Raw genomic sequence first — 24,380 nt, forward strand, 5'->3', positions numbered from 1 at the left:
GTCATTTCATAATTGAGGTTTTCATGGTTCCCAGGAACTTCTCTCTCTTTTCTGTAATTTGCCTTTAAAACTGATATATAGAAAACAGAAAATCACACATTGCAGTTGTTTATTATTGACCTGCTACATATATGTAACAACCGAAGGAAAATATATAATTTCAAATATTATTTGTAATTTCAAGTGCATCTAATTTAGGAATACAGTAGGAATTAGATCATTAACCCACAAAAAGTCTCATAAAGGTCTTTACAAAAGACAAGGAAAGGTATTATTCTAGAAAGTGACTTGTTCCAGAGAGATACATCATTTGGGTACCATAAGGATAAATGTACATGAATGAAAAGAAACTGTGAATAGTGAAGACTGATGAGAAAGATGAGTGAACAGGAGTCTCTCCTGGAATCAGAATCCTTGGAGCTAGAACATCTGGTATGGGAGATAGTGAAGAGCATGGCAGTGCGGGCCACAAATTGGGGATTTCCATGTATCATCATTGTTCCTCTGTGGCTTCTCACCATCCTTCTTGCCAGGCCAAGCATGATAGTTTTTAGTTGCTATTGGAGGTGGCAGAAATGGTTTATAAACTTTGATTTTTGTAACATTGCTTGAAAATAGTCATTTTTCAAGTGTAATTCATACACTTAAAATGGAAATATACACATGTAAAGATATGTACTGTATTCATAATTTGAATTTTTAATCTGGTACATACGTCTCCAAAAAAAGGATTGAACGAATGGATTTAAAGGAGAGAAATTCCATTCCATCATTCTACCTGTCAGTTTAACCCTCTTGATGTTGATTTTATGTAAGATAAACATTGTACATTTTATAAACTCTATGAGGAAATAGAAACAGTTTACAAATTTTTCTAAAATAATTGGCTTAAACAGGATATTGGGAAATTATAACATACTGATGTCAAAATCTTTCCTAAAATGTCTTAATTTCATTTCCTGTTAGTTTTGCAGAGGGAGGAATGTCAAATTTCCAAACACTTTTGTTCGAAACTAATTCTCTGTTTAAAATCAAAACTTGAAGAGAGTTCGCCTCTGCACCAAATGAATTTGTGGTTAATTATATTATTAAATTGTTAATAAGATCCAGTTGTTCAGAAGCAATATATTCTTAATTTCATTGAGGCAAAACAAATATCCAAAAATATTTTCATTTAATTTTGGATTTTGTTTTTTTGCAACAGATTTGCCTTCCTCACCATACTTGCCTGGCTCTAACATTAGAAAATAGCCAAGATCTTTAAAAGGCTCATGCCAACAAAAAGGGAATGAGGAAGTAGGCCAGGTGTATGTGGTTATGGTGGGATCGGAAGTAAGGAGCCAATCCAAGGTTTCAGGGTTATCTGTAGGTGATCCCCAAGGCAGATAATCTACTTAATGAACTGTGTGGGGCAATATAGGCAACGACAGTGATGTCAGGGAAGAAAGAAAAACCTGCCTGCCTAAGACCTGACAAAACTGTGCTTCGTTTTCATGTGGTTGCATGGCAAAATCTAACAATGAGATAAAAAATCAAAGGTCTATCATTTTTGAGAATTTTATTATTTCTAAAAAAGTAGTAAGTAGGAGAATATTTTGACATAACTGGAAATGTTGCATCATGAAGAGTGTTTTTAACGTCTGAGGCAAAGGGAGAATGCTGATTTAATGTGCAACTTGAGCACAGGTGTTTAATACTTGTTCTCTCCCAAAACAAAGGAACATGAAGTGAAGAACAAATAGGGTACAGACTCTTAAGAACAGACAGGAGAGTGAGATCGCAGAAAATGAAAGATATTAACAAATCTCTGGAATAAGTTATGGAAATTTCAAGCCTAATTTAATCGATTTTCAACAGAATGGAGCTATAGTGAGAGTGACATGCCAGTACTAAAAACAAGAGTCCTGTGAAAGTCAAAACCCCCACTACAACCCCCAAAGCCACTTGGTTTTGGGGTGTTTGCTGGCCAGGCATAACTCCTATAGGCAGGAGGATTCCTTTTTGGAAAAATGCCCCCCCCACCCCCCAAAAAAGATCTGTAGATACAACATTTGAGGGTCCTCTAATAAACCAGTAGGCCAGTAGGCTTCCCAGGTGACCACCTTGCAGTGAAATTAACCAGTCAACAAAGCCCCTTTCATGCACCTAAAACTTCCATCTGAATTTTAGTGTTTTCCTCTTAAATGAGAACTGGCAACCAAGCGGCCTCAGACTTGTGAGGAATGTCCATGATATGACAGTTAGGAACAAACCACAAACCAGAAAAGAAGAATCTTGGAAGAAATACCATATAGGAACCAGAAAAAAAGTTCCTTAATTGCCTGAAAGGGATCAGAGAATAGAGGATATATATATATTTTTAAACAGGATTTTTTTTTCTTTAAGAAGCAGCTGGAAACTAAAAATTGCAGACATAAATCCAGAATGATTGGATGGCTGAAGGGGAGGAACTTTTCCAGAAAGTCAAATTTTTCAAAATGAGAAGAGCATAAGACAGGAAAGGAAGAAAACAAATTAGAGAATGTCTCCATGAGGATCAACATTTAAGTAATAGATGTCCCAGTAAAGGAATAGAGGCGATCATTTTATACATTGTATAGATAGAGGTGATTCTTTTTATTTATTCAATTATTTATTTATTTATATATTTAGTTATTAAGAGACAGGTTCTTACTCGGTTGCCCAGGCTGGAGTGCGGTGGTGCAGTCATAGCTCACTGCAGCCTCAAACTGCTGGGCTCCAGCCATCCTCTATCCTCAGCCTCCCATGTAGCTGGGACTACAGGCGTGTACCACCACGTCCAGCTAATTTTTTTTAAAACCTTTTTGTAGAGACAGACTCTTGCTAAGTTGCACAGGCTGGTCTCAGTTGATCCTTTCGCTTCAACCTCCCAAAGTGCTAGCAAGGATCTTTTTTTTTAATAAAAGAGAAAACTGATAGATCACATGATGTGCTCAACCATATTGAGACAGGTTTTATGCTTTGGATTAACAAGAATTTGTGATAGTTACATTAAAAACAAAGCAACTGTAAAAGTAAGGCAGTTACTCACCCCGGGCTGGGGAGTGGGGGCATTGCACAGGAAAGGATATATAATCCATTTGGCTCCACTGTGAACTGTATAGTATAAACTGAATTTTTATTATAATCCCCAAACTGTGATAGGCCAAACTGGGAGGATTGGGGAGGAAGAATGTGGAGTGTGAGTGTATGCGGTGTGATAAGCTTCCTACATAGTGGAAAATCAGTAGATAACGTATACAAGTCATTCATATTTAGAAACATGGAGACAAGTATCAACAGAAACTGCTCCAAGAGTTAGAAATACACACCTCTAGGGAGAAGGAATCAGGTGGGAGGTATGGGGCAGGGGCTACTGGTTTTCTTTTATTAATTATAAGCCTTTTAATGCCATCTGATTATTAAAACCATGGGCATATTTTAGTTTGACTTAAAAACTAAAGCAGGCAGCACAGTTTTTTGCTTTTTTCAAAACCCACCACATACCGTTTTGAAACGGCACACAAATATCACAGTATGAGGGTTGTAAACTGCACAGCTGAGGACGGCTGACGGGTTCTTCCAGTCAGGTGTGGCTTCACAGGTGAGCATCCCGTGCAGTGAACAGGGCCCAGCACTTGGTTTAATACTCTGCTGTCACCGTTTTGAAATTCTTAATTTAGGCACAAGAGAGACCCCACGTTTTTGTTTTGCACAGAACCCTGCAAATTATTTAGCCAGACCTGCTTCTAATAGATACATTGTTTGAATTCTGGCCTGAGTGAGGTTGCTACTACTTCCTTTGACCCTGACCTCCTAGTGGCCTGCTGTTTTCACCACTCACATATTGATAAGGCCACCAGGATTGACGTAAACTGACATCCCTCACGAGGGAATTTGGAAGTCATCTATTGCATGATACCGTAGGAAGTTGTTACGGTGGCTTTTATGGATTAATTCTGTGTCCTTTTAAGGAAGACATTTGGCGTGGGAAAAGGTAATTTTTAATTCTAATTAATTATGTACTGAGGGAAATGGTTTTCACAGGAAAGAATATCAATGCTTCACAACAGAGAAGTGGAAAGCTAAGCTTGCAGCACCCTTTTGGGGGAAAGGAAGAATGGTGGCCCTGAGGTATGAGGAGACCCCGGTGAACGAGGACACAGAGAGAACTAAAATCTGGCCTCTTTTGACAACCTGAAGCCCTCACTTGACCTCCTGTAATGAGCTATGTCCCCTGCAGGCAGTTCCCTTCCCCTGCAGAGGACATATCTCATTGGTCACTGCATGGCAGACTGGGAGTCCCACCTGTGAGATGGGGAAGGCGTCATGGGAAGCACACAAGCCGGGTGTGCTCTCTGAAAGGGTCCCCTGTGAAAGCCTCCGTGTGGAGTGGGATGTCATTGAAGCTTAGTCGGGGTTGGGGGTGGGCTCAGCTGAGTAAGTCACATAGAGAGAGGGAGGGGATAGACAGTGCTAACTAAGGGGTAATAGCTTGTCACCTTCAAGTGAGAAGGCAGGTTTTCTTGTTTGGTTAGTAAAGTAATTTCAAAGGCAGTTACCAAAGGGGAACCTTAGAAATATCTAGAGTAACAATAGAGTATGAGTAGTCATTGCACAGCCCCCTGCCCGCATGATGTAATAGAATTCAAGGCACCACTAATTCGGGTGTATGTGTTCTGCTGTATTTAAGTTATTTATAGTTATAACTTATTTATTCATTACAATTATTTATAATTGCAATGTTCCAGAGATAGCTGTGTAGCTATGTTTAGTATAAGGAAGCATTTGTCTTAGATAAAATTTTTTCTTTTCCTGTTTTGCATTTTGGATAAAGCAGTTTTATAAAGGATGAAAGTTTATAAAGGATAAAACAGTTTTATAAAGGATGAAAGCTCCAATGCAAGTAACATTAACTCAGGCATGCCTGGGAGTGCTGGGAAGAGCTGATGCAACAATCAGAGCCTTCCTCCTTCCCAGTCTGTAATGGCTTTTGCTATCCCTTCGGGTCCTGTGCCCATCGCTGTGCTAGACAGCAGAGATAGAGGGCTGAACACAAATCAAGTCTGTCTCTGTCATTGGGGAGCTCACGGTCTAGAGAGAGTGAGAGGCTAAGCACTTGCACATTGAGATAAAGGTAGCACATGAAAAGTTCCAGGTGTCTTGAGAGTTTAAAAGTAGAAGCTGCTTTAGGTTGAGTTCAGGCAAACCTTTTTTTAAAAATTTATTTATTTTTAGAATTCATCACAAACTTAGATTCTCATGAAATCCCCCAAAATGTGAGGAACAAATTAGACATAACTTAATGGTCTTTATACTAACAGAGTTTTCTAAAACCGGATAAGTAAAACAAAACAGAAACACCTTAGTCTCACTGTCTTGTCTGTTATCTTTTATTAATGATGAGGTTTAGACATATTTTCCATTAATACAGTGTATGCCTGTATTTCTTAATAATTGAAGTTTCTTTTAACTCTGTTTATGTTGGTTAAAACCATTTTTTATGTGAAGTTAAAATTTACAGATATAAAGACATTCCAGGGATATTGGGTAGATGGTTCTTCTGAAAATTTCCAAAACTTTTTAAACACCCATTTCGTACACATATAAACAAATGTTAGTTGTAACTGCCATACATCTAGTTTATTAGCAAGTTCAAAGGATTTTTTTTATTTACTATTGTACTTTAAGTTTTAGGGTACATGTGCACAATGTGAATTCACTTGTTGCAAATATTCTTCATATCTTAGCCAAACACTACTGGAAATAACAGAAGAAAGTTCTAGTCCACTTATTCCCTGGATGACAGGGAGAAACTCACGACTTCTCCCAGTCCTAAATGCCTATCTGTCTCATTTTTTAAAATGACACGCTTACCACCTGAAGCATGCAATAGCAAGATTAGATGTCTTTGTTTAAGTTCTTGAGAGCTCTGAAATGTTTACATTCAAAAAGGTGCCTGTTAAGATGTGCAGATATTATAAATGTGGGCTGAGACACAAAGACTGTACACATAATAGTTACAGAAAACTACTGGTAAAGAATAACATTCTATACTATCTGTTGGTTATACAGGTCAAATCCAGTTACAGCAATTGCTACAACAAATTCCAATGAAAAATCTCGGCATGACCAAAAGATTCCCAGTGCTGTAGTTTATGATATACGCATCTCAAATAGTATTTTGTATATAATAATGTTCTATACCAACCAAAACCAGCAACAAAATAAAATGTAAAAAATCCTATTACTTGCTTGTTCTGATCAATAATGACAGTTTAACCCATTCTGTTCTAAATGCTTAATGATAATCCTATTGTTGGCTTATTTTAATTCCACAAAAAATTTGGATCCAATTGTATATTACAATTTTATAATAGTAATAATGCCAATAAAGTGTTAATCATGTGTACAAATAAAATATAAATTGTGTCATGAATGATGTGACATACAAGTCAAAAAAAAAAAATTTATTTATTTTTAATTGAGACAGGGTCTCGCTGTGTTGCCCATGCTGGTCTTGAACTCCTGGGCTCAAGCGATCCTCCAGCTTCGGCCTCCCAAAGTGTTGGGATTACATGAGCCACTGTGCCTGGCCAAGGCAAAACTTCTTGCGGAATGACTTGTAAGCCGAATCCTGAGTACAAGTAAGGAGGAAGTATTGCAAGTACAGGGAACGGAGTGTGTGAAGGATGTGAAACAAGAACAAGTTCTTTGTACAAAAGGAATCCAGAGAGCCTCTGTGTCCCCACTGTCAGAAAGGAAGGGGCGGAGTGGCACGGGATTGTGCTACGGAGGCTGTGGGGCCAGAGAAGCTAGGACCAAAACCTCCATTAGTGATTTTCATTTTAAAATTATACATACAATGGAAAGCCATTGATTGCCATGGTTGGGGGTGGGATGTGGCGGTTAAACAGCAGAACTTGAAGTCCTGGATCTTCAAATATCATCATAGTATCGTTCTCCTAGGAGACAGTTTTCACACTTACTGAAGGTTTTTGGATTCGTCAGATTAAGGTGGATTTGAATCCCATTTCTCTTGTTCTTTGTGTGGCCTGGGACAAATGACTTAATTCCACTGAGTCTGATTTCTACCTTGTAAAATTGGTGTGATAATACCATATGTCATAGGGGAGATTGAAGGATTTATAATATATAAGACACTTGTACAGTATCTGGCATCTAATAAGTTTTCAATATATGATAGTGATGGGAGTATTAGTTGTTGAGTTTGTTATTATTATGTATTTAGGACATTAAACAGGTGTAAGTGGACAGAGGAGCAGAATAATAAACAATAAACCTATTGGGTCATTAAATAGGAGAGGGATATATAAAAGAATTTGTTCTAAGAATCAAAGAGAGGAGCTAAAAAATGATATTTATTTGTCTTTGTGATAGCAAAACTCAAAAAGCATAGCAGTAAAATGTGAATAATTTCACTCCTTTTCCTCCTGGGTGTTTTTACTTTGTGGAGTTGTAAGGCTAAATAGCTTGTATATAAGAATTCAGAAAGCAAACATGGAGATTAGTGTGACTGGTCATTAGACATATTCAAATATTCCTGGTATATAATTATCAGTGCATTTTGAATTACTCATTTTCTCAAGGAAAAGTTTTTGGAGACTAACTTTTTTAGAAATGGGAAAAAAATGCTAACCTGACCTGCTTCATGGTGATTCATTCCTTTCTCATTTTGCTCCTTAAAACAAACCAAGAAGCCAGATGTTTAGTTGCCTAAGATGAAAGCTATTTCCTTAGAAATCCTGAATGAAAGAAAAACTGCTTCTCTAGAATGGCAAAGTCCATTTAGAAGGTAATCGTGACCTGATTTAGGCAATAGAATGTGGTTGAAAAATGTTGCTCATAGCAACCAAGAACACTTGTAGATAAATTAGTTTTCTAAAATAAGCCTTCTCTAATAACTATATGGAATTTTCCTGTTCAACTGTACTGCGCATTCTTTTTTGTCCAATGATTGTATTGACCTAAATAGTTCAGTTTGGTGGGCTTATAACCTTTTGATTACATCCATTTGCTTAAAAATCTTCCATTTCTTTTATAGAATGTTTTTCACCTGTCAACATACTCTTGTTCTTTCTGTGAATTTAAATCAAATGTAGTGGTGTCAAGGTACTAGAAAAAAGTCCAAGTTCCCCCATATTTATAAACAGCAGACTGAAATTGGTAATTTTTAATTGTCATTACTTAAAAAGATAAAAATGAAATAAACTTGTAATATGTCTGATTTTTGTTTCATTCTTGTTAGTGATGAAATGTTGAGCATAAAGCCCTGAAACATGAGTGTAAAATTAGTATTTTGACCACTTTTCTGTTTACTCTTGATTCTTTAAGTCAAATTTATGACTATCATAAATAGAAATCTAGATAAAATAGTCATATGTAAAAATGTATCGACTCCAAATATGCAAAAAACCTTTCACAAAATAAAATTTTATTTATCCACAGACAGGGTTCTAGGCAGCATTACTTCATTATTCACCATAGGCCTCTTGCTTTGTGAGTTGTTTTTTAAATAGGAATTAGATGTAGATTTGTAAAATTGTGAAACTCCTAGATAGATGTGGAAAAAGAATACCATAATTAGACACAAGTTCTTCAATATCTATAACGATCACAAGACTTTAAAAAAAATTTTTTTTCTTCCATCTTGATACCACAATTTAGGCCTGACCAGCTACCCTACTTTCAAATTCTCAGCACATTCTTTGAAAAGATGGATTAAAATATTAGTTTCCATGCTGTAGAGAAATGCCTGTGAAAAGTAATTTTTTCTTCAGCATAGGTACACAGTTGTTAATCTCTCCTCCTCACTCATTTCTAATTTTTATTTTCATCACCTGTAGAGATAATTTTGTTTACGGAATTTTCTGGAACAGAGTTCACTGACACAGTGGTCTCCATGGTAAATTTACCATCAGGCAAATACCGTCACTGCTTCTGACACTCCCTCTTCACTTATTTGCCTGTGTGTTCTGGTTTCTTACAAAACATTCATTTAAACAGTCAGTAAAGAACAGAAACACTGGAGATCAGAAGACTGGAATTCCAGTGACTGCTCTGCTTCATGACCTCAGCCACACCGCTTCTCCTCTCTGGGCCATGTTTAGCCAGCGGAGGGAGTTGACCCCACTGTCTCTGCAGTCTCTTCTAGCACATTCTGGGTGATCAAAATATTCAATTTTGCTTTTGCAGAGAAGCTTTAGAGAGGAGGATTGTAGCTTGTTTCTCTCCTAGTTTCAATGTGTTGTTCAAGTTTTAAATTTGTATCGTAGATGAAAAAGAAACACACTTTAATCTGGAGGGAGTGCTGGTGGCATTTGGAGTTAATTTTGGACTCTTCTGATGAAAACTCCAGTTCTAACCATAGCCTGTCTCCCCTTTCTCTTAACATGTATTCAGTCAAGTAACAAAGATTTATTGACCTATGTGCCAGACACTCTTTTTGGCACTGAAATCCAATATATTATGTAATACAGTTGTCTTAAAGTTGGCAACTCTATCTTGAAAGTATGATGCGTTCATACTTTCAAGCTAAGTTATTATTAATGTTTAGAAGTGTACACAAAAGCTATGAACTTCTTTCACATAATCCTTTCCTAATTTTGTTTCGTTTATGATATAAAATATAAATGAGGAACAGATAAACCACAACCTCTGGTACTAAAGTATTGTTTTATATTTACTGCTACCTTGTAATGCTAATGAATTTGTCAGTTTAGATTTTCAAAATTATTTATGTATGTTATCTGTGGTTCCTTTGGTTTTACTAATACTCATCAATTCATTTCTTAACATATACCAGTAGGGCATCTTTTATTTGTAATCATCTATTTCTAATTAATCAACTTGTTCAGAGATTTTATAATCTAAGGACAAAACCTTATTTTCTTGACTTCGAGCATTTTAGTTCTCCCTTCTCTTCCTTCCCCTTCCTTCTCTTCTCCTTCTTCCCTATGAAGTCCTCCCCAGATTTCTATCAATTCTAAATCATAAAGGCCCAGGTTCAACTTTCTAGTATTTCCATATACTTGTAGAGCAGCATAGAATTATTTCATGAAACACCTTAGAATTCACCTGCCAGTGGTGGCATAATTGTAATGAAGTCAAAATGATTAGCCATTTTCTCCTTCTATGACTCATCTTTGTCTCCTTATTCTTCATCTGTTGGTAAACTTTAAGTTATTTTTAATGTACTTTTACCTAATATAACTCAGAAGTCAAAGCCCATAGGTAAAGAAGGCCCTATTATAATTAAAGCAGGAAATTCAATACTTTAGGCCAGTTACTTGAGGACTTATAAAAGTGTGACAAATTATTTTAACCCTTATAGTTGGGCTAAGGTCAAAAGCTGGCCGTACATTAACAAAATAGCTATTAGGTAAGTAAATAGTGGTCTGAGAGGCCAGCTAGACATTGAGTAGCTGCCTTGTTTAGGTGGAAGTATTGTTGCTAAGAAGTAAAAGTAGGATCGAGAACTTGGAGGCCATACCACTGTGTCCCCTATGCTCAGAAAAGACATGGCCCACAATATGCCCTCAAAAGACATTTGTTGAAAAAAATGTTTCTGGCTTTGTTATCATCTGATTAGAACTTTTGTACATTTCTTTATGTGTGGACATTTAAAAATATTAATGTAACAAAAATGGACTAAGGCCAGTGATAAAAGATACAGGTTCTCATTCTAAACAGAAAATCACATAACTTACTTATCTGTTAACGTCTGACTTATCTAAAAATTCAGTCTGCTAGCCATGTAATCAGGGTATGGAAATTTGTAATTGAAAGATGGTGTGAGTTGGCCTCGCTAATAAAAAACTGACTCCTTTGTTGTTTATATTTTATGTCTGTTATCTGTTTATGCCACTTCCATATTAGTACTAGTTCTAGAAGGGAGGCATTGAGAACTCCTCTGTCCCATGGCCACAGCGGGGGAGTTTCCTCTTCTACAGACTCTGAATCAGCCCAGAATTCTCTCCACTCTAGCCCCATCTTCCTTAAACCCTTCTTCCATGGAGATTCTTTCCTTCTCTCATAATCACAGGTGTGGTCTTCACAGGTGTGATCACAGATGTTCCCAGGTGTGATCTTCTTAATCTGATCCTGAGGAAAGAAAAGGTAAATTAGAGAAACAAGAGAAAAGTCCTCACTGGCCTACCCTAAACCTCCTGTCCCCTCTTTCTGTTCCACTTTCCACTCCATCTCAACTCATTACCCTCATCCACCTCCTCCCAAGTTCCCGCTTCATTTGTCATCCCCAAGCCCTTGGCTCTGCCTCTCACCTCCCGAAACTGTGGCCCTCTTATAGGCTACTCTCCATCCCCTCTCATGGCATCCACACCCCACAGATCCCCAGGGGTGACTATGAAAAGATTCTGAGCTTACAATGAAAGGAACAGGATTCCCTGCTGAGGCCAGCGAGGCAGGATAGGAAGACGCTCTTGCCACCCCAGGTGGCGCTGGCCATGGGATGCATTTTCCCCTGTGTTCTGAGGAAATCCTGGTCCTGTCTTAGTATTATGTTTTAAATCCAGTTTTGTGGGCTGATCTGACAACTTAACCTCAAATTTTATTCTTGTTTCCCTGGGAAAATATTAAAATTTTGAAGAACTGACTAATAAATGAACTTTTGGAATACCTTATGTTTGTAAATGGGTGGCTGCCTGTTTTCTGATAATGGTGTATCCTGTAGTAGCTCAGAATGCCTTTGTTTGGGTTTGGAGGTGAGGAGAAAGAAAGGTTGTTGGTTTAACACTGAGAATTTTTGGCTCTAAAAGTACTTTGTAATCATTTTAATTTTTATTATTCTTTCATTTAAATTGGGGCATTTGTACCAAAAATGTCTTCCAGATTCACATAATTCCTTATATCAACAGTTGTGTACCTATGTTGAAGAAAAAATTACTTTACACAGGCATTTCTCTGTGGCATGGAAACTAATATTTTAATCCATCTTTTCAAAGAATATGCTGAGAATTTGAAAGTAGGGTAGCCGGTCAGGCCTAAACCTTGGTACCAAGTCATGCTGCGTAAAAAAATGGCTTTTCATGTAATTGTTTTAGTGATGTTTTCTGTTTGTGTAAGTAAAAAGAGAGAAGGTATTGCTTGAGAGATACTTACTTTTCCATTTTTCTGTATATTTTTTAGAATATTTATTAACCAGGTTACCAGGACACTCTGTGTGTAGCATCATCCTAGAAGTAATGATCCACACACTTCTCTTGGTTAAACTTAACTACGTGAAGTGTGTCCTCAGGAACTTAGCTGAACTGTGTGAAACCCATTCAGTTCACACAGGCCCTCGAATGTGCACTTTAAAGCTTTTCATGGAAAGTGTCTGAACCTTTATTAATATATTGTTTATATCTGAATTAAGTTAGGGCCAAGAACTGTAATTATTTTTCTCCTGCTTGCATCAATAGTTTTTACATAGGCCTTCTCTGCTGATAAATTTGAGTCAGATTAATGAGTAATAAATCTAAAGATAACCTTTTAAAACCATTGGAGAGCCAAGAAAGTGAACATATAATTATGATTTAAAAGGATATGTGACTAAGGCACTCAGATTTGTTTCATCTGGTGCCTGGGTGTTCATTTCTAGTTTTAACGCAATTGAATGAAAATTACTTCCTAATTCCATCAAAATAGCATCATTGGCTACTTTAAACTTTTTAGAGTTGATGTTAGGAAATACACCAGTACACCATAAAAACTTAGAAATTGAGGAATGAGAAGTTCAACCAAAGGACTAAGAAATAATAAGTTCCTAGAAAAATTTAAGTCAACTTTTTCTACCTAACATTTTGCCAATATTTGTACTCTTCCTAATTAAAAATGGGCATACCATTTAAAAACATACTGTATTTATCAAAAGTAGGAATTTGTCTAATAAATTGAAATTTTGTTTAAACATCATGCTTTACATTCCTCATATGCCGTAAAACTTAATGGTGGACCAGAAATGTAAAACCTTGACCAGTTGGGTTTCATGTATACTTTGAAACCAGAAGGCCATCACTTGGTTGGTTGTTTCTACAGTAGAAATGAAAACAATTTATTGTTTGCTAAATAATGGACACACTTTAAGAATTTTAAAGTGATTCGTAACCTTCAAGAGTTTACTTGGCATGTACAGCTGTTTTTAAAATTGCATTGAAATGCTGTTTTCAAATATCCTAGAGAGAAGGGGTCTTGTTTTTAGTCTGAAGCAGTATCAGATCACATATATAGTCAGAAATATCATAAGTTTGAGTAGAAATGTTTATCCTTCCTTCTACCTAATTTAAATGCCTTTGGATCTCGATTTAATGTGTTGAGAGACCCTGACTCTATTTTTAAAGAAATTGAGGCAAGAGTATACTAATATTAGCCAAAAATCCTTCAGTTGGATACATGAAATAATTTTAAGAAACAAAACAAAAAATCTAATCAGTGCATTATAATAATAGTTTTATTAAGGTTGAACTGTTAGAGGTGATTTATTTCTTATTTTCCAAACTATAAAGTGGTTATATTACTTTCATAAATAGACTTTTAAAAACATGTCTCCATGTGTATATATATTTAGAGAGGAGAGAGCCTCTGAATGACTCATTCTGGAAAAAAAGGGGGGCAGTTTTAAACTTTTCAAATAGCTTTCTTTTCTCTTCTTCCCATTTCTTCACTGAAAATTGCCAGTTACTGTATATAAAAAGTGTTCCTTTTCTTTTAACCGTCTCTGCTTCCTGCCAAGGTGTAAATCAGAAAGCCCAAGTTTCTTTCTCCCACTTCATAAACAAGACTTCGTTCTGCTTCAGACACTTGGAGCCCTGCCAGAGTTGTCATGATGATGTCAGTTTACCAAGAATGTTCACATTTCTCATGCTGTGTTCCACATTCCCTGGACTCGAGCAAATGTCCTTTTAGAGCTCACTGAAGTTTCAGGATTGGATTTAAAAAGCATGCCTTGTTTTCAGTACTTGCCCTTCATGTGCTACCTTTTCAAAATCAGGGATCCATTTTTAACAGCTTGACAGTTTACAAGCCCACATGATAGATTTTGTATTTGTCGATTAAATACAGAATGACCAAAAGTTTATCAGTTGGTGAAACCAGTCAGATTTGCTAGTTTAATAATAGTTTATTAATAGTATTCTCTCATTTAGCAAGTATTTATTTTATATCTATATTTATAATTAATTTATGATATTTCACTGATTTTTTAAATTTCCTTTTCACAAATAACAATGACATCTACCTATTTTGGGGGTAGTAATACCTCTATATAGGAGATGGAACTTATCAGATGAATTCTGATACCTTGTATTATTTCTTGGTTCTTGGCTAGCTGATTGGAAACCACTGTGATATACATCATTGTATCTAATTATTTAATAAATGATTTGAGCCTGTAAGCCATAAATATTAGAAAATCCAGACGGTTTTTGAAACTTATTTAGAGAGATGGCTCTGACTGAAGGGAGTAGTTGAACTTTGTATATACCTTTTCCTGGTAAACTTAATGGACATCTCATTTATGCAGAAGTTAAGAGGGCCATGAAGAGTTCAGTCCTTCTAACATTTAAAATGTGTTAAGCCCAATTTTATGGATTTTCATAGAACAAAGGTTTAAAATAAAACCTGTTCTATTTTATATCTGCTGCATTTGATCTAGTTATCCCATGTAATTCAATACTGTGCAGAATTTTATTTCTGAAATGATCCTTGAAAATCATATAGTCTGACTATAATTTTACAGGTAAGTCTTGGATAACTGAATGATTCTGGACAGTTTTAACTACATGTTCAGAAAATTGGACTAAATAAGATAAATTCTGTGAAATATATTAGTCCTCAGATAGAATTCTTTGTAAATGCCCAACAAATATGGGTGTGTTTATATGGATTTATTATAGTGGTTGCACACTGATGACCTAATTAACCTAAGAAACAAAATATCAGTACATAATTATTTATATTATAAACATATTTGATTTTTTTTCTTTTTTTTATTATTATACTTTAGGTTTTAGGGTATATGTGCACAATGTGCAGGTTTGTTACATATGTATCCATGTGCCATGTTGATTTGCTGCACCCATTAACTCGTCATTTAGCATTAGGTATATCTCCTAATGCTGTCCCTCCCCCCTCCCCCCACCCCACAACAGTCCCCGGAGTGTGATGTTCCCCTTCCTGTGTCCATGAGTTCTCATTGCTCAATTCCCACCTATGAGTGAGAACATGCGGTGTTTGGTTTTTTGTCTTTGCGATAGTTTACTGAGAATGATGTTTTCCAGTTTCATCCATGTCCCTACAAAGGACATGATCTCATCATTTTTTATGGCTGCATGGTATTCCATGGTGTATATGTGCCACATTTGCTTAATCCAGTCTATCGTTGTTGGACATTTGGGTTAGTTCCAAGTCTTTGCTATTGTGAATAGTGCCACAGTAAACATACGTGTGCATGTGTCTTTATAGCAGCATGATTTGTAGTCCTTTGGGTATATACCCAGTAATGGGATGGCTAGGTCAAATGGTATTCATATTTGATTTTTTAATATCCTCTCAACTTGAGTTGGCAAATTACATCTTTACAAGGAAAGAAAGGGGGAATTTTCTTGATTTATTTATTTATTTAGAGATGGAGTCTCATTCACTCAGTCACTCAGGCTGGAGTGCAGTGGCACGATCTTGCTCACTGAAACCTCTGCCTCCCAGGTTGAAACGATTCTCTTGCCTCAGCCTCCACAGTAGCTGGAATTACAAGCGCGTGCCACCACTCCCAGCTAATTTTCGTATTTTCAGTAGAGACGGCGTTTCACCATGTTGGCCAGGCTGGTCTCGAACTCCTGGCCTCAAGTGATCTGCCCACTTCAGCCTCCCAAAGTGCTGGGATTACAGGTGTGAGCCACCGCGCCCAGCCTTGACTTAATTTTAAAGTGGGCTTTGTTTGACTTTCTAGGCTGATGTTGAATATTGCCTACTTTTCATTTCTCTTATAATAATAATGTGAGCTACAGTTTTCTTTTAATCACCAAGTTTTGATTCACTCAAAATAATAGAACTTGAGATGGGTGCCAGCCAAAACACTAAGTATTGTTAATCATAGGCAAAACCCTGGTCCTCTGTCCTTTGTTCTCACTGAGTGGCGTAATGACTTGCTGAATTCCAATTCATAAACTCAAATCATTGTGAATTTTATGTTTAATCCTCCTAGCATTGCTCTATGGCAAAAGTATCCTTTTGATAATTTTTAGAGCATTCCCTTGGGGCTTTTTATAGAAGTTTCAAAACAAGTTTAAACTAGGCAAATTAAAATCTAGTTTGAATACAGAGATTTTTAAATCTCTATTTTAAGAAATAATTGCAGATTCCAAAAGTAGTTTTCAAATTAGCAAGGAGGCCTCAACCAGTGTTTCATTCCCATCTTTGAACTCTCATCACATTCTCTAGAATTTCAAGAGTGAATTTCCAGTGAGAAAAGGACCTGACACACAAGTGAAATAGTTACCTGGCATGAAAGGATATACAAGATGGTCTACTAAGCCACAGTTGTACTGTTTTTGATATTACCATTGTCTCTATATGGATAAGAACCGTCTTATAAACCCTGATATACTATTTGTCCCACTTTTATGCATTGTGTAAAATAAGTAAATGTTTTGTTAATTGACATTGATTTAGTCTTTCTGTGGTTTTGAGTTTAAGTTGTGTGCATCTTAAGGCATTTCTCCAAGAAATATTTCCTAATTGACCCGGTTTGCTTTAGGAAAGTTCTCTCAGTTCACCTTTGAAAAGATTGTTTTTCTAAATTTAGTGCTATTTAAGATTCTCTTCTCTCCTTATTTTCCAATATGAACTCCAGTTTCTTCCTTTGTTCCCAAGCAGCCAACTAGAGTATTAGAGGGTCCTCCCTCAACCAGAACATGACGTTTATTTCCTTTGCTGCAGAGCAGTGCTTTCCAGAGACTAGAGGTGCACTTAGTTTTCTTTTGTTTTTATTTATAATTTTTATTATTATTATTTTGAGACACGGTCTCACTTTGTTGCCCAGGCTGTTCTCGAACTCCTGGCTCAAGTGATCCTTTCACTTCAGCCTCCTAAAGTGTTGGGATTGCAGACATGAGCAGCCATGCCAGGCCTCGTTTTTATAATAGTATTGTTACTAAGACTTTAATCTTTTATTCTCTCAAGTATTTCTTTTTATCCTCAACTATCTTAAAAGTCACTTCCTTTTTTGTTGTATGCACACAGCTAGCACTTGAGGACACAGTGTATGCATATTTCCATAAATTAAAGGCCCCAAACCTGGCTCTCTTGGGGAAGGTTTATATTCAGACTTCTCCAAATTCTGTTTCCAAACAGAAATGTAGTGTGAACAAAGCAGAGACTGAAGAGTGAATTGCACTGAGTTGGTGCCGACACAGCGTCTCCTCTCTCCTCTTCAGCCCTGGTGACCAGCCTCCTTCCCTTTTGTAGGAAGTTCTTTTCAGATCAGTAGCTGTCTCAAGGCCTTTTCTCCCCTGCAGTTCAACTCTACTTTGTAAACATTCTTTTAACGTTAGATTTGTGTTTTGGAACCTTATTAAAAGTTTTTGAATCAGATTCTCTCTTAAGTTCTCCAAAATCCAATGATTCTGCACTGCTTCCCTTTCAACGTCTGACACAACTAGGAGTAGTAATTCAGTTGTTTTTCTGATTCCCATAACATTAATGCATGAAAACATAAGCAGAACAACAAACCATTTGTTCTCCTACCCTGAAGGAGAGCCCAAATCCTTTGGTTGTATTGGAATTTTATTTTCTATGTGGTGTGAAACAAACCAATCATCGAACCCTTGCTTGGTCACCTTTTAAAAATAGTAATTTACCTATAATAATATCTATCGCTTTATAAGAGGATTCACTTTATATTGATGAAACATTTGCTAAACACTTAAAGAAATTCCCATAAAATGATGGTCCAATTGTAATGGTAGTTTATATTGGTCAATAATTTTATTTTATGTGATAGTATCTTGAAATATTTGTATTTATTACATTTAAAATTATAAATTTGCTTGATTTTTGCCTTTCAGTTATGTTTATAATGAAGCAATATGTTGATGTTGATCTTGTCAACTTTTGATAAACATGGCAATTTACATGGGAAACGTATTCTATCTTAAATAACCAGACATGTGAAGAGACAAGATAAAATGATTATTTTACAAAAAAATAAAGCAACAAGCAATAAAAACAGACCACAAAGGAGCCAAATTATGAAGTTTACAGACACATGTTTTAAAGTAACTACACTTAATATATTCAAGGAGTTAAGATTGAGTTTAGTGGAGAACTTGAAACTGAAAAAAAAAGAAATTCTAGACCTTAACTCGTCTTTTTATTCTTAATTGTCTTAAAATTCACTTTAAGATAGTTAATAAGAAGTTAAAACCAGCCCAGAGTGTGATATAAAATAAACTTAATATCACCTTAATAGAAAGCATATTTACTGTTTAGACCATCAAGATGATTAACTGCTGCACCATCAGTAATCTGCTTTTGACCAGCTGGACCCTTTTTCTGACCACCCATTTCAACAGTGCCATTATCACCCAGTATTCAGATCCAGGTCAAGTTGCCCCAGTGTCACTTTCATCAGCTTAGTGATGGAATCCCAGCCAGAAATTCATCGGTTGCTTTTCATTCTGAGAGTCAAATAAGCATTTGCTTGTTTGTGCAGATTTGACCAGAAACTGGCATTTTCTTTGCTTATTGCCAACTTAACCAAATTACCGTTGCCTTATCAAGGTTGTAGAGAGGACTTCTTAAAAGCTTTCTTATTTTTTTACTCTACTTGAAGAACTTGGTGCAGGTTCAAACGGAACTAATTTTATCTTTATCTAATTTATATCATAAGGTTTTGTTCTATCATTGAATGATGTTTCTCTCAATTAAAATTTTTTGCCAAATTTTAGTTTGGATTTAGATTTCAAAAATGTAATTAGATTTCAAAAATGAAATAGATTGGAGAAGACTCCCTGTGCTATATTGGTAATACTAGTTTCCTAACAATGGTCTTTCAGGTACATAGATATTTCACTAGTTTGTAGTTGTTTTAACCATTTCATGAATGAAATCTTTATGATTAGTCTATCCTTTGGAGAATTGAGAGTGAACTGTACTCTGCATGTATTTGATTTGCTCATATATTTTACTTGTCTGATTTACTTATAGACTACAGACTGTTTTTGTTGTTGTCTTTTGGTTTTTGGTTTTTGGTTTTTGGTTTTTTTTTTTCGAGAACTGAGTCTTGCTTTTTCGCCCAGGCTGGAGTGCAGTGGCACAATCTCGGTTTACTTGCAACCTCCGCCTCCCAGGTTCAAGTAATTCTCCTCCCTCAGCTTCCTGAGTAGCTGAGATTATAGGCATGTGCCACCATGCCCGGCTAATTTTTTTTGTATTTTTAGTAGAGACAGGGTTTCACCATATTGGCCAGGCTGGTCTCAAACTCCTGACCTTGTGATCCGCCCACCTTGGCCTCCCGAAGTGCTGGGATTACAGGCGTGAGCAACTGTGCCCGGCCTACAGACTCTTTTATTGGAGACTATTCATTAGCTTTCTGACCTGACACTTCATTATTACAAATTTTATATAAATGTATACATATGTTTTATCATTTGACAGTGTTTATTTTGAAAATTGTTTTTTTGTACCAGAAATCTTTACAGTTAATTTTTTTACCCATATAACTTAATTTCCAAAATATTATTCAGGTAATTAGGCATTTCTAGATAGAGTAAATTGCTATTTACTCAGCATAGTGAGCAGTTACTTTTTTTCCCATTTAGCGTGATTAGGCGTAATTATTGATAATTTCTGTTGATAATCTGTTTTGTACCTTATAAATCTGAACATCAGTGCAACATGTTGAGCTGCTTTACATGTCCCAGTTGTCCACATTGGCTCTTAGCAGAAGGTTGATGTATATTGCCAAGCCTAAGAAGAGTAAAGTTACCGGTCAGCATTGCCCCAATTTTGAGAAACTTTGAAAGCTCCTGAGTTTTGGGGAAGACGTCAGTGGTTCAGGACCAGATTTCAACAGGAATGCAGCCTATTTACACTAAGTCTAGTTGAGTATCTGGGTCCAAAAAGAGATCAAATCCTAAAGAAACAGTCTACAGTTGGGGACTGGGAGTGAGAAGGCGGGAAGGAGGGCAGCGCAGTTCTGTGACTATAATGCAGAGGTGTTATCAATGCCACTTGCTAAGGTGGGCATTTCCAAGACTTCCTTCAAGGTGAGATGGGAGGAGACCAGAATAGGATACACACAAGCCCCTGGAGATCTGAGCCTTGGCAAAAACAAAGCAAGGAATGACCTGAAGATGCCAGGAGGGAGTGTGCCTAGGAGGGAGTCAGAGAGGCTTGTGGGGGAAGGGAGCAGCCCATCTGTTTTCAGGTGTGGGGCAGCAGAGCTGGGAGTGGGAGGTGCCTGTGGATGTCCTGGATGGCCATTCTCCCAGGCTGCCAGGAGCGGGTGGCTTACTGACACTCAGATGTCCATTCTGACTGCTCACATGGATCTAGATAGTGCCAGATGGCAACAGTATTTCCTCTGAAGTTGCCGTAAGTGCACGTTAGGCAAATGTAAAATGTTATACTAAGATATTAATATATCATAATCTGGAATATATGAGATTGATTATATGAAGTACACATTTTGTTTCATTTTCTTTGAACTAGCTTGGTTTAAAAGTACTCTTGTTGTAGCCAGGCACAGTAGCTTATGCCTGTAATTCCAGCACTTTGGGAGGCTGAGGTGGGCAGATTACTCGAGGCCAGGAGTTCAAGACCGGTCTGGCCAACATGGCGAAACTCACTCTCTACCACAGATACAAAACAAAATTGATGGGCGCCTGTAATCTCAGCTACTCTGGAGGCTGAGGCAGGAGAATCACTTGAACCCAGGAGGTATAGGTTGCAGTGAGCTGAGATCGCGCCACTGCACCCCAACCTGGGCTACAGAGCAAGACTCTGTCTCAAAAACAAAAAACAGTGGGGGAGAGTACTCTTTTAGCTTTTCGGAATTACTTGAAGATTCTCAGTGATGGTGCTTTTTCTCCACCCGCCTTCCAGTTTGTATCATTTTTTTGCCAACTCTGACATTTTCTCCATAGTGTACTTTCTGTAACTAAATTTGTTTTTTACATTTATGGCTGTGTAGCAGAAAATTCAACAGTAATTGTTTAAAGTTTGGTTTGAGCAATTGGGAAGATAGTAGTTCGTAAAACAAGTTAGCAACATTCTTACCACGTGGAATGAGTATCAGAGATACAGGGAGACTGACTCTCAGACATGTTGTCTTCAAGGCTCTTAGCAAATACTCTGATTTGAGCTCAGGTCATCGCATCTATAAACTGGTGATAGTATCTGCCAAATTGTTTAGTACAAAAGAAGCATAGATAGTACATCGATGGGGCAAAGGAAACTGTGGCTAGAGTGGGTCGGTGGGCATGGTACCATAAAAGTAGACCTCTACTTGTCTTTGCTGCAAGGTCTCCTGAGCTTGTATTCATGCAGCACCCCCTTGATTTATTCAACAGACATTTGGATGTGTATAGTATTCAATTATTTATTCTTCCTTTCAATTTGTATGTATAAGGGGTTGGGGATTCAAAACAAAGAGAGTGTCCTCAAGAAGCTTCTGTTTGTTGGAGAGACAATCAGACAATTTTGCTGGAGCAGTTGGTACAGCAGAGTAAGGATGTGGAGTCCACTGTGAGCTGAGGTATGTAGGAAGCATAGAGGACAAGAGGAGGGAAGGTGTCCCAGACACAGGAGAGAGCACTGCCTTTCTTAGCTATCCCATATGTCTCAGCCTCAGGGAAAAAAGTCACAGGACAGGTTGGTGGGGTCTGGATCATGCAAGGTTCTGTGTGCCATACCAAAAGGGTGGTAAGCAGAGCCCTGCAAAAGTTTAGGCTGGGAATGACATGATCAAGTGAGTGTCCAGCGGCAGCGTGGAGGATGAGACTAGCCTGGAGGAGGGCGGGTCATTTCAAAGGATACTGAGATAACCCAGGAGAGTTATTGATGGTAAATGTGCTTTAGGGCTCTGACTCTCTTTAGCTCCGAGACCTCAAGCAAGATGCTTAACCTCTGAGCCTCATTTTCCTTCGTGTGTAAAGTGAAGATAATAATAGTACCAACTTCAAAAAAAGGTTACGGAGTGGTTAGAAATGATGCTTATGCAATGCCTGGTATGTAGCAGGCTTTTAGTAAATAGCAATAATTATTATAATGCCAGGTCTCAAAGGCCCTTCAAACCCAACTTATTCAAAATAAACCTTTTTATTTTGGTGGCCTCCAATATCAGTGTTCTCCACCTCACTTTGTAATTCTCCCAGACGTACCTCATCACCAGCAACCTCAGCATGATCCTTGACAGGACCCTCTGCCTCCTGTTATATGGCCCTTATCACCCATCGCTGATGATTTTATCCTCTATGTAAATCTGAAATCCATTCACTTTGCTCCAGTTCCGCCATTACAGCTGTCTTAGCCTAGAGGATTACATTCTGCTCTTAAATGGTTGCTGGGTATCTCCTCTCCGTTCCACCTCTCCCTGCTCCATGCCATTCTTCACTCGGGAGCCAGAGTGTGACGATCTTCCAAAAACAGAAATTAATTACATTGCTGCCATATTAAAGAAAGAAACTCCAGTGATTTCCCATTGCTTTAAAGAAAAATATCAACATTTATCTTACACTGTTGGTGGGACTGTAAACTAGTTCAACCATTGTGGAAGACAGTGTGACCATTCCTCAAGGATCTAGAACTAGAAATACCGTTTGACCCAGCCATCTCATTACTGGGTATATACCCAAAGGATTATAAACCATGCTGCCGTAAAGACACATGCACACGTATGTTTATTGCGGCACTATTCACAATAGCAAAGACTTGGAACTAACCCAAATGTCTATCAGTGATAGACTGGATTAAGAAAATATGGCACATATACACCATGGAATACTATGCAGCCATAAAAAAGGATGAGTTCATGTCCTTTTGTAGGGACATGGATGAAGCTGGAAACCATCATTCTCAGCAAACTATCGCAAGGACAGAAAACCGAACACCGCATACTCTCACTCATAGGTGGGATTTGAAGAATGAGAACACTTGGACACACGGTGGGGAACATCACACACCAGGGCCTGTCATGGGGTGGGGGGAGGAGGGAGGGATAGCATTAGGAGATATACCTAATGCAATGACAAGTTAATGGGTGCAGCACACCAACATGGCACACGTATACATATGTAACAAACCTGCACATTGTGCACATGTACCCTAGAACTTAAAGTATTAAAAATCCAATACACATCAATTATTTTGCATCCAGTTGTTTTATATGTTTAAGCACAGAGAAACCCAAGCAAGGGCATGTGACACACTTTACGTCAGTCTTCAGGGGGTGAGATTGGAGGTGGGGCCAGTTGGTGGCTCTGAGCTGGGCTCTAGGACTAGACTCCTTGGGATATCTGGTTCTCACTTTCTAACTTTATGGCCTTGGGCTTTTACTTTGCACCTCCCTATAGATAATAACAGCATGAAAACACTTAGGAAGTACCTAGCATCCAGTAAGTACTATATAAATGGTGTGCTGCTATTATTTCTTTTCCTGTTGTTGAGTTGTTGCAGTAAACATACTTTACTTTTACAGCCCCTTAAAAATTTTAAGAGAAAATTTTAAAGGAAGAGAGATGGAAGAGTCCAGGGAAGTCTTGGTGAAATCTCATTATTGCCTGCAAGTCTCTATGACAGGCCCCTGCCTGTTCTGCAGCTTCATCTTGTGCTGCTTTTCTTCCCCTTGCTTTCTGGACCCGAGTCATGCCAGTCTTCTCTCAATTCCTGCAGCCTGACCTCTGCTTATCTTTCAGGTCTCAGGTCAAAGTTACTTCCCTGGGAAGCTTTGCCCTGGGTCTCTTAGACAAAGTCTGACTCCCATAATCTCACAGCACTTTTTCTCTAGAGCATGGATCCTAGTTATAATTACATACTTCTTTGAGTGATTGTTTATTAACTGACACCCATCACTTGACAAGAATCTCTAAGAGGCCATGACTGTCCATTTTGCTCATCATGATAGCCCTCAGGGCCTAGCACAGCAGTTTGCCTAAGTAAGTAGGAAAAGAGCATCCCACAGAACCAGGAGTAAGGCCAGGTTTGGAGTAGAGAATGTAAGCTCCATGAGGACATGGAAGAAGTGCCACTGGAGAACAGGGAAACTGCTGTGTTCTGAAGGAAGGATTTTGAATTGTATCCAGGTATTTTGAGGAACTAGTGACAGATTTTAGCCAAGGCCATGATTATAGGATTAGATAGCA

General features: G+C 37.6%; 1 protein-coding gene and 1 long non-coding RNA gene across 6 annotated transcripts in view; one reads left to right on the top strand and one right to left on the bottom strand.

The window, feature by feature from the left end:
* The window catches only part of GAREM1 (GRB2 associated regulator of MAPK1 subtype 1), a 214,285-nt gene that overhangs the window by 116,947 nt on the left and 72,958 nt on the right, over positions 1-24,380 (top strand). The gene's annotated exons all lie outside the window — the stretch shown is intronic.
* LOC131383455 (uncharacterized) overlaps positions 10,873-24,380 on the bottom strand; it is a 40,051-nt gene continuing 26,543 nt past the window's right edge. For both annotated transcript variants that reach the window (XR_009213495.1, XR_009213496.1), the window contains 2 exons: positions 19,889-19,986; positions 10,873-11,124 (listed from right to left, as the gene is read on the bottom strand). This is a non-coding gene — a long non-coding RNA (uncharacterized LOC131383455). The remainder of the gene's footprint in view (positions 11,125-19,888; positions 19,987-24,380) is intronic.

This window comes from Hylobates moloch, unplaced genomic scaffold, assembly GCF_009828535.3.
Source record: "Hylobates moloch isolate HMO894 unplaced genomic scaffold, HMol_V3 SCAFFOLD_5, whole genome shotgun sequence".
In the NCBI taxonomy this organism is placed as follows: domain Eukaryota; kingdom Metazoa; phylum Chordata; class Mammalia; order Primates; family Hylobatidae; genus Hylobates; species Hylobates moloch.